The sequence below is a fragment of the Tiliqua scincoides genome, chromosome 4 (genome assembly GCF_035046505.1).
Source record: "Tiliqua scincoides isolate rTilSci1 chromosome 4, rTilSci1.hap2, whole genome shotgun sequence".
In the NCBI taxonomy this organism is placed as follows: Eukaryota; Metazoa; Chordata; class Lepidosauria; order Squamata; family Scincidae; genus Tiliqua; species Tiliqua scincoides.
Window position 1 is genome coordinate 98,416,901 of NC_089824.1, and position 22,274 is coordinate 98,439,174.

A 22,274-nucleotide genomic window follows, 5' to 3' on the forward strand; every position below is an offset into this window, starting at 1 on the left:
GAACTAGAGGTCAGCCAGAACCACTCGACATTATGTATCGAACCCCCCAATCCTATCCCCCCATCAGTCTATGGCAGGGGTGTCAAACATAAGGCCCGGGGGCCAGATGCGGCCAGCAGAAGCTTTTTATACGGCCCTCAGGCTTTCAGCTGCTGAGCAGTGCTGAGGTGTTACTGCTGCAAGGGCAGCCCCCATGAAAATTGGGCTCTCTTATATCTCAAAATATGATCAAGATTTGTGTATTTTCTCTTCTGTCATTTGCAGTTAATGAGTTCCTAAGTGAGAAAAAGTGCTTATTTTTTTTTGTTTAATGACATCACTTCCTGCCTAATGACATCACTTCTGGCCCTTGGCAGGCATCATGAATGCTGTTTGGCCCTCAGTATGTAACGAGTTTGACACCCCTGGTCAATGGCATGCAATGTCACTGTTCACTATATTTTCTGCTTCCTAAGGTATGAGGCTTGTAGAGACAGATTTCTCTAGGACTTTACAGTAGATGCACATTGGTACCAGGTTGAGAAGATTGATCTGACCAGGCTATGGCGTTGGCCTAGCCATGAGGTTGGCTGAAGAAGCCAGGTGACAGGTCGGGGGGAGGGTTACACTAACAAGGAGTGGCCCACACCCCACATCTCCCTGTCACCCACCTCTGGCCTAATGTCCATCCAGCCACTTTAATTGGCTCTCCAGTCCTCTTATCACTCACTGTGAGTGAGCAAGAAGAGTATCAGGACAATGGCAGCCCACCACTTCCTTCAGCACCACCACTGTAAGAAGCAGCAGCAGGGCAATTATGTACTAAGCACTCATTTCCATAAGCGGTCAGAACAGGATAGCTCAGCTATGTCTCCTTCTCCTTCTTGCCCATCCAGCAAGACCAAGCAGGCAAGAAGGAAAAGGAAGCAGAATTCCCTCCCTCCATCATACTTTCTGAGCTACCCATTGTTACCTCTTCCCTCTTGCACTGTGCTCAGCCAGCTCGGCTCCCAGCATCCTCCATCCGTTCATTTAATTCTGTTCTAGTCAAGGAACTTCAGAAAAAAAGGACATTGACTTTGTGTGTTCTTAAAATGCAACAGAAATCACTTAAAGTTACAATTTGAATAGAAACAACATTATCAAAAAGAACTTTGATGTTCGCTTGCTAAATTGGCCAGAGAGAGTGACATGAGCATAGAAATCTCAAGCTTTACAGCAAAGAGCCAGGTTTTGATTTTTTCCTCATGTTGAACATTCATCATGAGCGAATTACTTGTGAAAATCAACCAGATGGTGTAGCTATTGTCCTTGCCATATTCTCAAGAATAATGGGTTTTGTCCTCCAAGATTCATATGTTGTGATTTAATCTAGATTTCAATAACAAATAATAGCACCAAAACACACTTATACTTTCAGAAGACGTTCCTCTGAAGGACACCAAGACTGAGATCTAGTGTTGAGGACAGGGTGAAAATGGGGAAAAAGAAGAAGTGGGTTGCTTAAACCAGTAGAATATTTTAGCTGACTGGAAAAGTGGGATGGGTTTTGGTCCACATGTCATCCCACCTCTTCCCACCCCACTTGGAGCACTGCCAAAATGAATAAGATTGAGTTGATAAGGAAAAATACTGAAGTGTACATTGAAATGAGAGCGGTAGCATTTAGGAGATTGGTTAACGCTTCGGATTGATTAAATAGGTATTATTCTTAGCACAGGTACTTATGAAAAACACAGGTGCCTTTTTTAAGAAATCACACATGACCTCTTAAAATTTCTCCTTCTGTCATAGACAGGAAGGAATGCCATCTTCTACAATGGTATCAGCTGTGATGTGTATAAGCATCTTCTGAAAATGCATGATGCACTTTTGATAATGTTGTTTTACTCATCTGGAAGTTCATGTTGATTTAATTGATTAATCCAGTGGTTCTCAACCTTTTAGCACCGGGACCCACTTTTTAGAATGAGTATCTGTCAGGACCCACCGGAAGTTATGTCAAGTTACATCAACCAGGAACATTTTGAACAATCCTAGGCTGTAATCCTACCCACACCTACCCAGGAGTAAGTCCCATTTACTCTAATTGTTAAAAGCATATATACAGAGTAGTCTTTTAAGAGTACAGGACTATAACATTTCCCCAAATGCAGTCACATACCATGGTAACATCAAGTCTAACATATTAAAAATAAATGTTGAAATGAATGGGGACCCACCTGAAATTAGCTTGCGACCCCCCCTAGTGGGTCTTGACCCACAGTTTGAGAAACACTGGATTAATCCATCAACTGACTAAGGTTTTTTGAATTGTGTGACAGCCCTAATTTAAATGCATTTCTAATACAAAATGCTATGGCACTGATCTGGTCTCAAACTAGGGCAATGGTTACCAAACTGGTGGATTGTGACCCACCAGGAGAACAAGAAATGGGCCATTCCCGTTTAAAGGGAGTGCCCCAGGAATGGGCACCATGACAGCGCTGCAGCGATTGCAGCACTGCAGGGACCCAAGGACATTCTAACATACCTGGGGTACTTTTGAAGCCTCCTTGAGGGCCTTGGAGCCTGTGTGTGGCTACTCTGAACTCAGTGCTTTGCTCCACTGGATCCAGAGCTCCTGGGTCTGGCTGGCCGGCTCACAGGGAGGTTCCTGATTCTATGGCAACCTTTGGTTCGCCCCATTGCAGAGCTACTTGCTTTACCTTGGGGAAGGGGAAGAAAGTTCCCTTCTCCCAAGGAGCTGCTGATGGCTACCTGGAGCCTGTAGGATTTGGCAGCAGCCATTTTGGGCACTGCTGCAGCCCCATGCGCCGGGCAGCTCAGGATGGGGCTGTAAGTCAATTATTCATAGTCCAAGAAATCTGATAAAGGAGGGGGAGACCATATTGAGCTTCCTGGCTCACATCTAGCTTAACAAAAAGCAGTTGCATATATTCCTGTAACCACCATTATTTTTAGAGTGTCTAAAACAAAGTTGAGAAGTTGGGAAATGACAACTTTTTTTTTTGTTAATACATGAAACCTCCAGAAAAAGAAAGTTTCCTAAAACCCCCATTTTCCACTTGGTATTTGAAAAAAAAAAGTCATATTTAATTAAAGAGTGATTCATGAAATATGTTGAGAAAACATATTCGGCCAAAGTTAAATATTTCTCAGCACATAATTAACAATCCTATTGGGCTGGATGGGCCTGTGTGAGTAATTTGGAAGCAAAATATCAAAGAAAGCAAACAGCATGCTTTTGTCATTTCAATATCTTTACATTAAAATAGTAATAAAAACAACCAGAAAATTAAATTCACGTGCCTTGGTATGTAAGACATGAGCTTTCCCTAGTTAATTTCTTTCGGTTTTGAGCATTTGCTGGGGTATAGCATCGTACTGAAAATAAATATAATTTTATATTTCATTTTTTCACCCATGTATTCCCTAGAATACACCACTGGTGGGCAGCAGCCAAGTACTGTGCGGCTGAGGATGATTGAAAGATCAAAATGCAACTTCACAAAAGTGTACATGAAAATAATGAAGAACCCAGACAGTGTGTTTGGCAAGCAGGGATACTTGCTGTCCAATGTTCTAATTTAAAGCATTCATGATACCAGGTCTGTAAATGTCAACGGACACTGAATTAACTCAGAATGACAAAGATCAGTAAAGTGGTGCAGCAAAGAGATGAATCAGTCTCAAGTGATGAGTACAATCACACATTGGAGCTAAAATAAAAATGCAGATGCACCAAATTTTCCAGTTCTGTCATTCAGATTTTGAATGAGAAATTTAAACATCACCACCTAAATCCTTTCGTCCTCTAGTATTTGTTGACATTTCTTGGCTGCTTTGATTTGGTAGTCTCCAAATATAAAACTTCAAAAACTGTCAAATGCTCCTTACCATTTTGTGTTATCTGTTAAATGCTATGAACATGAAAAAATGCTGCTACAGATCAACTATCAAATACGATCAATTATTTAAGTTATTACTATGGATGACACTTTCACTGATGGGGAGACAGGGATAATTATAATGCTTAGCCTACATCTAGCACTGTTTGAGCATGCGAAGTGCTTCACGTGTATTATCTTGATGTACAAGAACCATGTGAAGTAAGTTACAGCACAATCTTTTGCATGTCTATTCAGAAATATGTCCTATTGCGTTCAATGGTGCTTACTCCCAGGAAAGTTTGCATAGAATTGCAGCCTTAATATTATTATTCCTGTGTTGTGTAGATGAGTCACTGAGGCAGAAAGGATGTGGCTTGCCCAAGGACACCTAGTGAATTCATGACAGAAATGAGGTCATACATGGTCCATGTATGGTCCATGGTCCATGTTGGGAAGGGGGAAGGCTACTAGGCTACAGTAGCCACCCTGACACTGCACATCCAGAATCTCTTATGAAAGGAGGGAAGGGCAAGGGGACTGCAAACCCCACAGACAGGCATTGAAATACCACTCTGCCTAGGGTTATGGAGTACATCTCTAGAGCTCTTTAGGCATGGAGAAAACAGACAGACAGACAGACGAGACAGACAGGTACTAGGGTGTGCATTATGGATGACCATGCCGCAATCAAATGCACCCTGGTCATTGATTCCCCTGGACACTCATGTCCATTTTGTGTGCACGTGTCCCGATTCATTGAGCCCCATAAGTGGGCAACAAACACCATGTTATATAAGGGGGCCCTGTATCCACAGATCCTGTATCCATGGATTCACAGATCTGCAGATCTGGTCTGTGGGGGCCCCCTGCACGTGCCCCCTCTGAAGGCAATGCTTCCCTCGTCTCCAGAGGGTCCTCTGAGCCTAGCAGAGGCTGTGCACATCCGTCTGCAGCCTCTGCCTGACTCAAACTGAGCCTTACAATTTAAAAAGTGTCACTTCTGGTTTTTTTGTCAAACATTCCATAAAACTGGAAGTGACATTTTTAATGCCTTATAAGTCATTAGGAGGCCTGAGGAAGCTCTAAGTTGTTAATGCCTTATGAGGCATTTAAAAGTCACTTCCAGTTTTATGGAAAAAAAACCAGAAGTGACTTTTTTTTTACCAGTAAGTATTGGTCTGAGCCCGGCAAAGGCCACAGAGCTCCCCTTGCCTCCAGAGGGTAGGGGGCATTCCCTGGTATCTGTAGTTTCAGTTAACTGCAGGGGAGCGGAATCCTTGGAACACAAATGCCTGGGATGCCAAAAAAAAAGGGTACATATGGTATCCCTAGATACCAATGACCAGCATGCATTTGACCAGGACACAGTTGTCCAGGATGCAAGGGTCCTGTCACTAAACAGGGAAGAGCAGGAGGAGTAATATGGATGTCCTTCCCCAAAGTTTGACAGGCCTTCCAAAACCTTCAAAGGAGGCAGGACCTAGTACTGGCTCAGTGCTAACTGGAAGCAGCATCAGAGGAGTACTGCCAAGACTGTTGAACTGGACCATTGCTGGTTTTGGGAGAGTGTCCTGGTTAGGGTTTGGGAGGACAGGGGAATTACTAGGTACATCAAGGGAGGGCAGGAGGTAAGAACCTGGCCAGAGGGCATGGATCTTGGTGGCAAACGCCCACACTGAATCCAATCCCCTTCAGTTTACCCTGCTTACTCTCCTTACTTTCCTTAGATGTATGCCAGTTATAGAGCTGGTGTAGGTCCAAAGAGACCCACAGGGTATCAGTGGGCTTACACAGAGGCAAGGGAATAAAGTCCCATTACTTGAAGGAGACTTCCTTATTGCCTTCCAGTCATAGGATGTAAGGCAATGCCTCCATGGCATGGCTTCATTGGTGCAAGTGGTGGGGGGTAAGATTGGGGCACAAGTTAATTCTAAGACCTGATCATCCTGTTTGACAATTCCAGAGACTTTTATCACCTTCCTCAAGCAGAACATCCTCCATGAGACTGGACAGTGTGGAACTAGATGGTCAGCTGTGGAAAATTCTGCATGATCTCACTGACTGATATGAACACCCATTTTTCATGCAAAAATACTTTTATGGGCAGAAAGAGTTCAGGCTTTTAAGCTTTGGTGTGTTTAATTTCTTTTAATTGTTTTAAATCTTAAATATATTTCATAGATTCCTGTGAATTATTGCAAGAATTAGTATTCCTTTAGCCTTTTCTTAAGAATTTTGCAGTACAAAAGGGAAAAAAAATTTAAAAAAATGCCATTGACCCATTTCCAACCCAACATCAATTTCTCTCAAAAGATGTCATTTCTAATTTGCTTAACACCTTAATTAAATGAAGCTGGCTATCTTGCCAAAAGACTAATAACAGAGAATATCTTGTAAGAGATTTCTTTTGATAATGAGTTCTGGAAGTGATTAATGCTTACACATATGTAAACATTTTCACTATGTCATTAGCTGCTGTGGTGCTAATTTATACAGATTAACGGGAGAAACTATGGATTTACATTACATGAGTAATCTGTGTGAGACAGGAACAATATTTGAATTAGGTATGAAGGAAAATTCTCACCCACCCACCCCCAGTTTCTAATCTTTTGATGCTATTTATTACAAATATATAAATGGTAATTTCTGGTAATGTGGGATGAAGTTAAACAAGGAAAGTCATCGCAGACAGAATTCAGCAGCATCTCAGTCAGGGGTTCATTTTGACGGGGGGGGGGGGAAGATGTACCTGCTTTTGTTTCAAGATTATCTTTTGATTGCTTGTTATCAGTCAAATGTAATTGAGATGCAGAATAATATATAATCTTATGCAAACTAATGACACGAGGATTCAAAGGCTGCTCTTACCAAAAACTGGCAGCTGTGAAGTTATCACGGCATGCTTTTCTGTGTCTCTGTTCTATTGTCGCTGTCGTTGGAATACAAAAGAAACACCTCTGGTTGGGAGTGAACAGATTTCGAGGTTTCCACCTGAACAGGATCCCCATTGGTTCCTAATTAACTGTCTCTTATTAAGCCTTCAGGCACAAGGGAAAGGAAAGCTGATAATGATGTATCTGTGCTACTCACTGTAGACTGCTGTACCCTGTCACTTTGCTTGTTTGTAAATTAGGCCCACAAACTCCAGTCTCCCCCATCTAGCAACAGCAATCCATGCACACAGAAAGACTCCCCCCCCCCCGTATGTATCTTCTGTTGCAGGGGTGTAACAGGTGCTGACCTGAGGGCCTGAGGGACCCCGCATCTGGTGATGCTTCTGCTACACTAGTAGTTTGGGGATCAGACTGAGTGTCTGCCTGCAACATGTACCTCATGGATAAGCTTGTTACTTCATATCTTCACATCCTCATTTGATCCTTGAAATGATTTTCTTTGTTGAAATAGATAGCATTTGATCCAAATTATTTTCTTTGTTGAAATAGATAGCAAATGTCAAATCTTCAGAGCACATCATACAAAACTTTGACCTGATCCTTGTAAGGGAGGCCAGCTTAAGTAGCTTCACCACATGGGTGGTGGCTGTGCTGAGGTGAAAGATAGGCTTGCCCCAGGGATGTCAAGTATAAGGCTCATGGGCCGGATGCAGCCCCCAGAAGCTTTTTACCCGGTTATAATTGGGCTCTCCTAGAGCCGCCCTTTCAGCAGCATCGCTTCCGCTGATGCTCTGAGAGGTAGAGATGGAAGGAGGCCCCAGAAGCCAAGGAACACTACAAGGTAAAGGGTAGGCCAAGAAGGGTGAGAGAGGGAGGTGCTGCCCAAGGTGCTGGGAGAGCCCAGTTAAAGGGTGAGAGGCCACCCTTTCAGCAATGCTGCTCCTGCTGAGGTGTCACGTCACAGACCACCTCTCATCCGCTGCCCACGTAATAATTGGGCTCTCCCAACATGATAAACGGGTTCTGATATCTTGAAAATATGATCAGGATTTGCACATTTTCTCTTCTGTCATTTACAGCTAATGAGTTTCTATGGGAGAACGAAGTGCTCATTTCTGGCCTCATCTGCTTAATGACATCACTTCCTGCTTACTGATGTCACATCTGACCCTCAGCAGGCACCATAAATGCTGTTCTGTGTGCCCACTATATGAAATGAGTTTGACACCCCGACCTACAGCACAATCTTCTGCATGTCTACTCAAAAGTAAATTCCACCCAGTTCAATGGGATTTACTCCTAGGTAAGTGTGTAGAGGATTGCAGTCCTCGTGAATTTATGACTAACATGAGTTCTGTGAACTGGCACCTTCCTGGCTCACAGATCATACTCTAAGTTGCTGCTACTCTTTTTGTTGTTACACTTATTTGTAATCATTAGCATTTATATTCCCCTTTCTGTTTTCATAAAAGCATCCAACTGCTGATATGAATTGCCAAGCAACAATAGAACAAAATAAATACAAGAGGAAAATGACAAGGCAGTAGATAAGCAATCCTTAAGGAAGAAGGCAGGAGCCCCAGGAAAATGCAGCTATCTACACATGAAATCCCAGCCAGAACGAGATCTACAAGAACTGCCAGAAGATAATTAGAATGGGTGTCAGAGGGACCTCCCTAGCCAGGGTGTTTCTCACTATAGCCATGGAAAGGGCCATCAGTTGCATTCCCATCAGCTGCACATCCAATGGCAGGAGAGGCTCCAGCAGTAGGGCGTTGTGGCGCATGTGCCAGGGGCCCTTGCATGAACCAACCCTATGGGAAGCTGCTGGGCCAGTCACAACAGCCTAGTACTGTCTATTAAGATCATATAGGGCAGTGGTTCCCAAACTGTGAGCCGTGGCCTCCTGGCGAGCCACAGAAACCAGTCTGTGGAGTAATGGAACCTCGTGAAAAACCTGCCACCTCTGCTCTACTATATCCTAAACTCCATCTTGGGCTAGAAGGCCCAACACAGAGTCTCTCAAATCTGCACTGGCAAAATAGCTGGTGCAGAATTGAAAAGTCCCATTGAGGGATTTGGGGCTTTCCCCAGTGAAAGGGGATGAAAGTCTCTACCCCCCCCCCCAGGAGAACTGTGGCTGCTTCCCAGCATCCACTGGATATAGCGATAGCCAATTTGGTGCCACAGCTCCAGCAGACACTGGGAAGCTCAGAACTGAACTGTTAATCTCAGTGCAGTTGGAATTTTAAATGCATGGGGCCAGTAGATTCTTGCAGTTCCTGTCTTCTCCTCTTTCATTTCTCTTGTGGATAACAGAGGATATCTGTATATCCAACCTTACAGGGTTGCTGTTAACCTCAAATAATCCCTGTGTAATCTGCACTGAGGTGCTTGAAGGAAGAGAAGAACACACGTGTCATGAATAGATTGATAATCTGCTTGGCTCCTGTCTAACCATGGGAGTTTACTGTTTGTATTTTCACCCACCACAATCAAGCTGTGTTTTCTTCTGTGCTAAATAGCACACACATATGTCACTGACAGGGAACACCACTTGCCATGGAGATCTGCCCCAATGAGCTGTGGGTTGTACCTAGTCTCCTTAGATAGTATAAGAAAAGGAGGATCTCACATTTGGAATTCAACAAAGTCCCCTTCATGGAACCAGATTTATAGCCCAATCCTAACTGCATCCTCACCCCTGCTGATGTAGCTGTACCAAAGGGGCACATGTTGTATGGGCGGGGGTCATGGAGGCCTCCTCAAGTAAGGAAACTTTTGTCCCCTTACCCTGGGGCAAGTCTCTGCTGCCCCAATGGGTCTCCTCAGATCTGTTCTAGTTATTTTGCCTGTGCAAGTCTGAGAAGAGGGAAGGAGACAAGGAGGTGTTAGAATCAAGTGTATGCTGGTGCTTTCAATATCCACCCCCTCCTTTTCTCCCTCCCTCCAACCCACCCCCCTCTCCACCCAGAAACTACCCTATTTCTTCCTCTGTCTACCGCATTCCGCCCACTCCCTGTCACTTCCTGCCCCGGTTGCCAGCTAACATTTGCTGCAAGAGGTAGCTGACAGTGGCAGTGGGGCTCTGGCACCTCTGCTGTTTGCAGCAATGGATTCAAAATGGCTGCCAGCGGCATGCTGTGCGCCACTCTGTATGACCACTTACAGGAGTGGAAATGTTTTCCACTGTCATAATGCACAGCCTAGTCCTAGTTAGCATTGGGCTGTTAGGCTGCAACCCTATACATACCTACATGGAAGGAAGTGAACATAATGGGGCCTCGCTCTGAGAAGATATGCTTAGGATCACACTTTTACTCACTCTTTTTCATGTTTGCCTGTTTGTGAAAAATCATCTTTATTTATTGACCTTTTTTACCAACTTCCAAAGACCAGCACTGCTCAAAATATGTTCACGTTGAATATTTTATAAAGAGAGAATGTTACACATCTATGTGTGCATGTGCATGTGCATGTGCGTGTGCTTCTCCTATACCCTTGGAATCTCTCCTCCACTTTTTGGGTAGTAATTTGAAACAGCCATGAAAAGGGTTACGCCTTCTTTTATCAATACATTATCTTTTTGATGATTTGACATGGCGATGGGGAGTTGAAGAGCGTAATCTTTGATATGACACAGTGAAAATTCTCCCAGATCAAACTGGAACACTATTTCAGCTCGACTTCACCTGCAGCAAGAGCCATCTAGGCAAATAGCCCAAAGCATATTTAGGGCTGCCCTGCAGTCAACGAGAGACATCAAGTGAGTATACAACGTCAAAAATAAGTCAGCTGGAATGTAATTGGCTTGGATCACAAGTCTGCAGGGTGAAGACACTGGGGCTATTGGTAAATTACAAAGCCATTTTGACTTGATTTCCTGGTTCTCCAGCCCTAATGTGAATAATTTCCACAGAAGGTGATAAAGACTGTGGAGGAAATTTTACTTAATACAGATGGACATCTTAAGGCAGAGCGATCTACCCATCCTTCCAATTAGCCTACTAGGTGCAGCTTGATATAAAGCAGAAACAGGAGCCCTGAGGACATAAAGCAAGACAGGGAGAGGAACACAGCTCAGCATGTTTGCAGGAAATCCAATTATTTGTCTGACGCTTTGAATTCAAAAGTGGATTCCGAAAGTCCTAAAGCAATTATGATTTGCCGCTGAAAGAGACTGACTCAAGCCAGCAGCTAAACGTTTGTATTGTTTTTGGCTCGTGTGCTCCATTTACACTGCAAAGCCCCTTAAGCACAATCACTTCAGCATGTAGCCAAAGTGATTTTAATTTTTAATAGGGCTCTTTTAAACACATTGGTAAAAAATACTTCATGGTGGGGTCAGGAGAGACTAGAATTATAGCTAGTTTTCTCAGCTTTTTTGTTTTAAATGAGAGATAAATTAGAGTTGGAACAAATACAAATCTGCTCCTCCAAATTCTACACCATGATTATTGACAAGGCCCGTCTTTGGGCAGTTGAGGGTGCAATCTAGGAAATGACTTGGGCTGGCACAAGTCCCTTGTGCCGGACTAACAGTGTCACAAAAGTTCCATAAAGCCACTGAGAGAGCAGGGAGGCTGGCCCAAGCCCCGTGGGACCGGTGCAAAGGTAAGTCCGCACTGGTCGAGCCAGGCTGGTGTGGGGGTCTTGGGGGCATGGGAGGGTGCGAAGGAGGCATTTCGGGGTAGGGAAAGGGTGGGCAGGCCCATGGGCAGGTGAGGGTTGAGTGGGAGCAGTGCCAGGATCTGGCACTTATGCCAGATCCTAACCCCAGTCCCTGGTAGTCTGGAGCACCTCTTGAGGTGGCACAGATCCAAGTAGCCCCAATGGGGCTGCTCTGGCTTTACCGGGGTAGGGGTGTGGAATTCCCCTTGCCCCAGGCTGAGCTGCCACCAGCCCCAGTCCCACTCTGGATACAGGGCAGGCCAGCCAGCCTCCCTATTCTAGCACGGGTTAGGATTGGGCTGTTAGCTGATATAGACAAATCAGGCCGTGCACTTTGGCAGGGCCCCGTACCACCACCCTGGCATGGAATCAGCTCTGCTGAAGCACGGTGAGTGGAGCGCTGTGTGGGTTCTCCCACCTGCCCTCACCTCTGTATGGCCCAAAATGGATGTCTTGGAAGCAGCACAGTTGGCGGTGATGTTCTTATTTCCAGTTGCCATGCTTTGTGTATAGCACCATCAATGCTTGCCTGACCGCGGCTGGAGTTGCTGCAACTGTGTGGTGAATAGGGGGCACAGGGAGGGTGCGCATACACTTCACGTCATACCCCACTGCTCCTGGGGCCTGTGCTGATTATTAAGTATGGTTGGCAACCTTCAGTCACGAAAGACTATGGTATAAGCCTACAGCACCCAGTATTCCCAGGCAGTCTCCCATCCAAGTACTAACCAGGCCTGACCCTGCTTAGCTTCCAAGATCAGACGAGATCAGGCATGTGCAAGGTAACAGTTGCTGCTTATTGATGCCAGTCATTCCTCTGAAATTCTCTGAATACCTGCTTATTTGCCAAATATTTGACATCTGCATTTAAGATCAGAAGATTTTTGATTTCAGTAGTTGATATTTGACATCACTGGGTAGTTGACAGGAAACTGAATATAGTATTTCACTGTGGACACGCAGTGGCATTTAATATTTGACTGTTTTTGAGAGTTGGCACATGAAACACAGCTAACCAGAACAGTATGGAAAGACACACAGCTAGTCTCCTGCACTGTTTATGTTACGTCAGATGAGGCCCACTGAGTATCCCAACAGCAGCATTGCGAGCAGGTTGCAAGGGAATTAGCATGATTAGTGAGGTGCTCCAAGGATGAGAAGTTAGGAGGAGGACACTAAAGTTACATTAGTGGTACAGTGGGGAAGGGCTGGATTGTTATCTCTCTTTGGTGGCAAGTGAGCTACAGAAGTGCAACTTTCCTTCCCATGTCACCATGTAATGTGAGAATCCAAGGACCACATGAAAAAGCCCTCAAGAAGGAAGTAACCCCTCCCTAAGCTGACAAGAAAAAAGAGAAACTAAAGGGTGCAATCCTACCCTGTGCTGGAATAGGCAAGCCAAGAGGTTTGTGCTGAATCCAGCACAGGATACGAGCCAGAATTAGCTCAGCCAGAGGCAAGAGGAAACTTTTCCCTTTACCCCTGGGCAAGGCACCCTGGCCCCTATTGGCCTCCTCAGACCTGTGCCACCTCCAGAGGTGGTGCAAGTTCGAGGAGAGTGGAGCAGTTTCAAGTCACTCTGCACTCCCCGGGAAAAGGGGTTGGGAGCCAACATTACTGCCGGATCCCAGCCCCGCTTCCAGCTCCCTGCCTGCCTGCCCCCGAGGCCGCCCACTGCCTGCTGTCCCCTCAGCCAGGTGCACCTCCCTCTTGTCTCCTCCCCTCCTCCTCCTCACCCACCTCAGGGCCTTGTGTCAGCCCAGCTGGGCCGACACAAGGCTTGCCGCATAAGCCGCCATGGAGGCTGGATTTAGCCTCCGTGTTCTGGCGCACATCTGTGTGCCGGCGTGGCTTGCTCATGAGGAAGCACAAACATGCTTTATGGCACCTTTGCAACCCTCCTGGGCCGGCACAAGGGACTTGTGCCAGCCCAAGTGCAGCTTGGGATTGCACTGCATGTCACATATGCATGTTTACTCATGCATAGGCAAATATGTGTTTGCTCCTATTGAAGGCCAGGCAAAGGGAAACGGAAGTCCACCAGAATGGTCCCAATCAGATGAATGGAGAGCTCAACAAAAGCTCCAGAAGGCAGTCCCCCCACCTTAATAAAAAGGATAAAAACAGAGGCTTGAACAGTTGGTAAGGCAAAACTTTTTTTTTTAAGTCTTGTAAAGTTAGGTGGATCCCAACAGTCATTTTTAAAAGTCAGTCCTGGCACTAAAAAGTTCAGGAAGCACTGTTTTAATGAACACTGAATCCTCGAGCTTCCATTTCAACGATCTGCTGTTCTTTTTCTATTTTAAGCTTTTCTTTTTTTGTTGGGATGGAGGACTTGAGTACTGGAATAGAAATGCGAAAACAACAATATGATGGTGTCAACCATTGGAACATGATATGACTTGTCACCACAGGCCACTGCGTTGCAGTCTGTTACATGCCAACAGGTTCTGCCCACAGCCTGTTGAACTGAATGCCAAACCCTCATTGATTTTAATGATTCTAGATTGCACCCAGCATGACCCAGAGCTGTTATATGGAAATTCAAGGCATTCTGTTGCCTACACTGCTTTGGCTGTATTGAAAATCATGATTGGTTATTTGGAGAAATAACCTCTTACCGCTTGGCCATACATTATATTGTATGAGTAGACTTACTAATTTCTGAGCAACTCAGAATGAAAATAAATTCCATTCCAAATTACAGGGATGAGAATCCACCTTTTCTTAATATGCTCTTCTTGATTGCCCTTTGCCTTCTCTCAAAACAAATCATCCCCACTCTGTTATTTTATTTTGGTTAAAGTCCAAATTAATTTTACATTGGTTAAAGTACAGATTGATTTACTTCTACAGTTGAAAAAACAAAAAATGCTAAAATCAGTAGCTGAATAGAGAAATATTTAACAAAAATGAATGTTTCTGTCTTTGGGAAAGCAGGCAGAAATACTTTTAAGTAGCTACTGTTTCACTGGAAATACTTTAATGGAAGATTTAAACATTCTTGTTCTGAAGAAGAAGAAAAAAAATGATATACCTTAACCCCCCACTGCATTGTGGTGCTCATCCAAGTCCTACTGAACTAGCTGAGTAGGTCTCTGATAAATAGGGTGTGTCTCTGCATCCAGGCCTACAGTTGGTACACATGACTAATGTACCAAGATTGTTCAAAATCCAGTTAGAGAATAAGGTCTTATTCTTGCTGAAATGATGAATCTGTGCTGAGACTGTACCATTCAGGCTGCAGGGAAGGTCTCACATGACTGTACACACAATTCCGTAAATTCCCTACTCATTGAAAAGTAGTTATCATGGATAAATCTAAATTAGATTACTTCTCCCTCACATCTCGTTTCTTGGAGCAGAGCTATTTGGTTTTTTGTTTTTTTATTTTTTTGTATGGTATTATTATTATTATTATTATTATTATTATTATTATTATTATTATTATTATTAATTTATACCCTGCCTTTTTGCCCAAAGGGCACACAAGGCAGCTTACAAACAATTTAAAACACAACATTAAAAACAATCATTAAAACAATTTACAATATTAAAAAATCTAAAAAACAAACAAACCCCATGGATTCTCATATAAAAAAGCAAGAACGCCAGCCAGCCTGTCAACAATTAAAAGCTTTTTGAAATAAAAAGGTCTTCAGTCCACGCCGAAATGTTAGCAACGAGGGAGCAGTTCTCAATTCTAAGGGGAGGGTATTCCACAATTCAGGGGCCACCACCGAGAAGGCCCTCTTCCTGGCCGCCACCCCTCTCACATCTCTTAGTGGTGGCACAGTCAAAAGGGCCCCCCCAGATGATCTAAGAGCACGGGCAGGATTGTAGGGAAGGAGGCGGTTTCTCAAATACCCCGGACCCGAGCCGTAAAGGGCTTTAAAAGTCAAAACTAGCACCTTGAATTGGGCCCGGAACAGAACCGGCAGCCAGTGTAGCCACCGAAGCAACGGCTCGACAGAGTCAAACCGACGTGCCCCAGCAACCACATGAGCAGCTGCGTTCTGTACGAGTTGTAATTTCCGGACCGTCTTCAAAGGCAGCCCCACGTATGAAGGTGAGCCTCCACCTGTATTGTCAAGAGGTACCACCCAGACACAGGCTTATCAGTAAAAACTGGGACAGAAGTGTGATCATTACTGTACCTTTGAAGTATCATTCTGATGAATCATATGTGATTAGGGAAGACAAGATGTGACATAATATAATTCAATCCATAGTGAGAAAGGTAACACAATATGACACACATAATGGATCTATTAGGCCTCGTCTCCAGGTCAGGGTGTCTGTTGTCCTTTGAAGTAAAAAAGGGCAAGATCTAGTTACTGCTGTGTGAAGAAAAGAAAAGAAAAAAAAAACTGAGTGATTCCACACAGCCTTTGTAAAACTTATTGTAAAAAAAAAATTAAAACTGTCTGGCCAAAGTCAATCCAGTCCAGTATTCTGATCCCCAGTGGACTCTCACAGGCAGAACATAATGGTAACATATCTCTTCTATTGTATGTACCTGCAATATCACTAAACACAGGGGCACAACATTGTAGCAAAGTGGTGTAGGAAGCACAATGGTGAGGAGAAGCAGCTGTGAGCCAGGATATTCACCTCTGCCATGAGCTCACTAGGCCCACCCCTCCTGGAGCAAACCTAGTAATGAGGCCAGCTGAAGTGGCCAATTCAAATGGTGAGTGGGAGGAATGGCAAATTGACCAGGGGTGCCTTGTATCCCATATCTGCCCACTGCTCCCTCCAGCCCACTGTTCACTTTCCTTCATGCCTGTGTTGCTATTTTTACGTTTACCTTGCTATGAAGAGTAGCATAGATAACACTAACGTCAAATAGTTTGTAACATTAAATGCTCAATGATGGAGATGCCATCATTGAAAGGATATGTAATGTTACAGAAGAAGAAAGGTCTTTATTTAGGGTGTACACAGGGATGGGTGTTCATGATTGATGTGAACCATCATCCAACTTTTACCATCAACTGACATTTCTCAGACTGTGAGTTGGAGCTCACTAGGTGGGTCATGAGCCAATTTCAGGTGGGCCACATAGTACCTACCTCAGCCACAATTGAAAATACAGAGCTGAAAATACAGGATACAGAGCTGCTGGGCTGGGCAGGCTCCCAGTGGGAGAGAGGACTGGTGTGTTGCCCTGGTAGGAAGATGCAATGCTGGGAAGAGGAGAGGGCTATGTGGTTGGAGAAGGACCCAAGTTTGCCTTCTACTTTGACTTCCAAGGTGAAATGTTTGAATTTGAAGCTTTGCAAAATAATAGCACGAGGTTGCTGTGTATAAAGACCTTTGACTGAAGCAAAAATTGATGATGCCACTTCCGGTCATGACATCATCTCTAGATTAATGACTTCCAGTGGGTCTCAGCAGATTGTCATTTTAAAAAGTGGAACTCAGGGCTAAAATGTTTGAGAACCACTGACAAAAGCTATAACTGTGTCATGAAGCCTGACTCTTAAGGCAAGTTTCCCTGGCTCAATAAAATCTGAATTCCATGTCAATAAACCAGGAAAACCTGGTCTAGTCACTCTTAATTCCTGACTTAACTGATATTAACTCTGCCTATGAGAAAAAAGGGGTGTGCCCTCCACTGGAAGTTATTCATGGTGCCAGTAGGAAACATAAGCAAAGAGGCTGCAATCAGGTTTTTCTTTTATCAGCTATGGTAGAGATCATTCTGTAAATGTTTGCATGTGTGTCTTGTAGATTCTGACCATTTGGTTCTGAATATTGTTTTGCTTTGTCTAGTATTATTTTTCAGAGAGCCATTCAACTATTTATGGCCCTATACACAGTGGCAGTCTTACCCAACCCTGCACCTGGGGTAAAGGTCCATGATGCTGGCTCCCTCACTCACCACAGTGAAACGGAGCCTTGTACTACTCCAGGACCAACTGGGGAAGCATTCTGAGGCTTTCCCATGGTCTTAAACTATACTTCCGGAAAACCGGAAGTACAGTTTCCAATCATGTCAGGAGCTTCAGTGAGGCTTTCCATGCTGTCCTAGAGGTGTGTGGAATCAGTGCCTAGGGCATTTGCCCCGTTCGCAAAGCGCTAGGTCCTTTGCTGCCTATGCATATTGCTCTGGAGTAAGCCCCAATGCCAATTGGCATACAGATAGATCCACTATATACTTTCAAACAATTCCCTGGAACAAATCTAGGGAATATTACAAAATCTGAAAGAGGCAACCAATAGCATGACAGAGTTATTGACCCTGTAATAAACGCAAGGTCAACCCCAAATGAATAGTGCATCCAGATGAGGAATCCAGAGTGAGTTTCTCTGCTCCTTTGCCAAAGGTTACTCGGCTTGTCTTCTCTAACCTATCATATCAATAGATCCTCTGGAGCTGCCAGGCTGAGGGTAAATGAGGCTGGTTATTCTAGAGATAGCCTTGGTACATAAAAGCACTTAGCACCTATATCTAAATCAATAATTTAGGGAATTTATCCAAGGGTAAGGGAGACGGCTTCATTGAAAGGGCGCTTAAACTCTTCTCTGTTTTTAGCACATTTATTCAAACTCATACTGAATAATTAAATAAGGAAGAATGGGTGTTGTTCTCGCGTATGCATTTTGCATGCAATTGGGTGACTTGGCAGACAATGAGATTTGAAAAAAAGATATATGATGCCGTGCTGAAGCAAGTGCATTTTTCTATGGCGTGAGATCTGCTCGACTCTCACTTGGATCAAGAAACTAGTGAAATGCCATCATTGAGACAGGCAGGGTGTATGCAGAGGGAAGGCTTGCATTGTTCAGAGGCTCCCAAGGGATATAGTGTGCAAAGGACACAAAAACACGTTGCACAACGCTGCAGAATTCCCACTTCTATGGGGTTAAATTAAAAGGGTGCTTTGAAGTGGGGGCACTTTGGTCCTGTTGACCTCAGTAAGCCCAGCCATGAAGAACCAAGACTACCTCTAACGACATACTCCCATCCTGTTTTGCTTTTTTTCTTTTCTTTCTTGGTCCTGCTAGAGGGCAAATGTTAGGAATGTGTGGAATGGAAAATTTGGAATCTACATGAACAAAATCGACATGAAGAAAAATTTCAACCATTGAAGACACTCAAAAGTGATTGTCAGATCATGACATTGACAGCTCAGTGCTGCCAGAACAGTGATCCAGCAGCACAGCCCAACCTACAGCATCAGAAAACATGACACTGTATAGCACGTGACTGGGTAGCTGCCAGAAGTGGCAAGCAGCACCAGTCATGCAGTTGTGGCCTACAAGCAGCCCTTGGCACCAATAAGTCAGCAACAGGGGCAGGTGGAGGGCAAGGATGGGGAGGAATTGGGAGGACTGGGGGGGTGGATCCAGATGCAATGGTGCATGCCAGAACTTATCCCTCTGTTTTAAACCTCCCTGCCCCCTTTTTCTCCTCAAATAGGTGGCATATGTCTGAGGAGATTCATAGGCGATCCCAGGGCTTAAGCGGAGGAAAGTACAAATAAGTTTTATTTACCTCCCATTTGCCTTTGAGGGCTACCCTCACCATTGGATGCAGCAGGTGGCATTTGGGCATGAGTGCATCAGCACTGGTGGCAGCGGATAGGATTGGGGCCTTAATAATAATAGCAGTGGTGTCACTAGGGGAGTGCAAAGGTGCAGGCCGCACTGGGCGATGCGCCCAGGGGGGTGACACTACTCCTGGTCAAAAATTTTAAATCTTGGTATTTTTGAATAGTACCATCAAGTTACACATCATTTCATGTGTAATTTCATGCAGAATGCAATGAAACAAACCATGTTTACATGGCTCTATTATATCAAAAGCCAAAAAAAGCGGGGGCAGAGCAATGGTGCATCATTATGCCCACTGCCTTTGGCATTGCCCTGCCCACTGCATGGGAGGAGGTTCATCATGAGATTGATGCACTGACCTCTTGCACCAGGTGATGCAAACTCTTGTGACATCACTGAATAATAGGGCCTTTTTCGATGGGTTGCAGGATTGGTTTTAAGCCTGGTGGTTCAGAACTTGGAGCTTTTGACACCATCTATTGGAGCTTAAAGAACACAGTGTGCTCATAGCTCACAACATATAAGCTCTAGTCCAGGGGTGTCAAACATAAGGCCTGGGGGCCGGATGCGGCCCTTAGAAGCTTTTTATCCGGCCCTCAGGCTCTCAGCTGCTGAGGCTCTCAGCTACTGAGGTGTTACTACTGAAAGGGAAGCCCACTTGAAAATTGAGCTCTCCCATATCTTGAATATGATCAAGATGTGTATATTTTCTCTTCTGTCATTTGCAGCTAATGAGCTCCCAAGTGAGAAAAAGTGCTTATTTTTGGTCATGACCTGTTTAATGACATCACTTGCTGCCTAATGACATCACTTTCGGCCCTCAGCAGGCATCATGAATACTATTTGGCCCTCTGTATGCAATGAGATTGACATCCCTGCTCTTGTCTTTACATTGAGACTCAAAAGTGCTGAACTTTGGCTTTTCGGTTCCATTAATATCAAAGGGAGAAAGGTAATAGATCATGCCTGTATTTTAATAATATAAACATCTATGAGTTTTGTGGGTTAATAATATTTATATGATATGGTGCTAATGTATATGTGCTCACATGTATATATTAACCATATATTCATATTAGTCATATACTATGTTTATATATTAATAATCTCAACAAACTTTGCAACAGCTCTGTAAATTAGACCCAACATTATTACTTCTAAAACAGATGAGAAGTTGAGGCAGACAGAGGCACATTTTGTACCTATGCCACCCAATGAGTTCATAGCTGAAATGAGAAGTTGAATCTGGCTCATAGCTCATGCTCCTAATAATCACTGTCCATTGGTCCTCGTTATTAGCAAATTTAGAAATCAAATTTTCTAATTTCTCTCCCCTGTAAAACATAACTGAATGTGATCATGATTAAGAAAGATTAGAATAGAAATGAATATTGAAAAATAAGCCCAGTCCTGGCCATAGAGATGGGGTGGCAGGGTGAAGTCCACAAGAAATAGCCATATTGGAACAACAGGTGGTAGCAGTCAGTCTACCACCCAATGAGTAGATTATAATGGGTCTGGTAAGGGTAGCAGTTGGAGATTATCTGCAGGACCCCAGACAGCTCCAACTTACTCATTGGCTGGTGGCAGCTCTCATCCTTTCTAGGCTAACCTTGTGCTTGGATCAGCCTGGAACTCTTGCATCACCCTTGCTGGGCCCTCAGGTGTATCCAGCTAGTGGGACTGGGTTATCAAGACCTTCAAAGCAGATGGTAGAGCAGTCCTTTAGGAGGGGTGCCAGTGGGTGATGTTGCTGGCTCTGATATTACAATGGATGGAACTTCTTCCATTTGAGATCATTCCTTTCTGAAAATTTCATGCGGCTCAGCTGGGCAATGCAGGACCTTCATATGAGCCTACCTCATTCTGTTTGGTTTCAGAGTCTATGTCAGTCTTTCCATTAAGCAAGACAAAATATTTAAAGCTTGTGGATAAGCTCAGTGTTATTGCTTATATTCAAAATTCAAGTTCATATTTTGAATATAAATGTTTCTTCAAAATTTGGAACTTGAATGCTTCTTGTGGATGTTGTTGGCATCTCTTGATTGTTTTGGTAGGCATCAGACCTGAAATCTTGACAGCTGTCAAATGCCACATACCACCATACGTCATTTCTCAGATGCTGTCAGATACTAAATGCCATTATATGTCATCTATCAAATACAGTGTCCTGTCCTAATTTTTGAATCCTGCTGACTACGCCAATTTGCCCCATCCAATTATCTCAACTCCCTTCTAATGCCCGCTTTTTGGCTAAATAACACCCTCTTTATCTCTAGAACAACTGCTGTGGTACGCAGAGGAATGAACACAGAACTCCTTATCTATAGCAACTACCCAAATTTATTGCTATGAATACAGACACTCCCTGCAAGTCCTCTTGTCCAGACGCTTTCCCTCCCCAAAATTCCACTTAACTCAGTGGGTAAAGGTCTGAAGCCTCCAATTCAAGTCCAATCCGGTCTCCAAAGCACAGTCCAGTCTTCCCAGTCTTCTGTGTCCTCCAGCAGAGTCCTGGCAGTCCCCTTCTCCTGTAGGTCTGGGTCAGGTAGCCCTCTTGGTCTGGTTCCCTCCAGGTCAGATAGTGTCTCCCTCTGGGTCAGCTTCCGGCTGGGTCAGCCTCCTGCTCCTGCTCGCCCTCTGAAGCTGCCTTTTATCCTTTGTGTCCCATTAAGTGCAAATGCAGCTCAGCTGTGAGCTACCTCCTTAACTCCTTCAAAGCCCCATCAAGGTCAAATGAAGCTCAGGTGTCCAACCACATCTCCATTGACCTTGATTGATTACAGCTGTGGAGCCAGCCCTGCCCTTCCCAGAGCTGTCAACCAGCTGTCAAAACATGGAATCGCTGTCAACACCACATCATCCACCTGAAGATCTTCTGATCTTCCATTACATACAGTCAGGTACTAAAACTGGATATATATCAACCATTGAAATCAACGGCAAAAGTCCATTTTCAAAATCACAGAACACCTGATATCAAATGCATGGTAAATAGTCAAGTGTTGAGAGAATGTTCAACATTTAAATTCAGAAAAGAATGTTTGTGGAGAATTTTTGGCAGCGCATTTGTTTTAATGACAAGATCCAGAAAGCATTCAAACTGCCCCACACAGGAGGAAGTCCTCTGAAACTTTTTCTTTATAGACCTCCCTCCTCCTTTTTTCCTTCCCTGAGTTTAGGTGCCTTGGCTCAGGTCATAGCAAAGGCAGCAGCAGGACAGAGCAAAGCTGCCCATACTGTTGCATGTCAAAGAGAAACTGCTGACCGC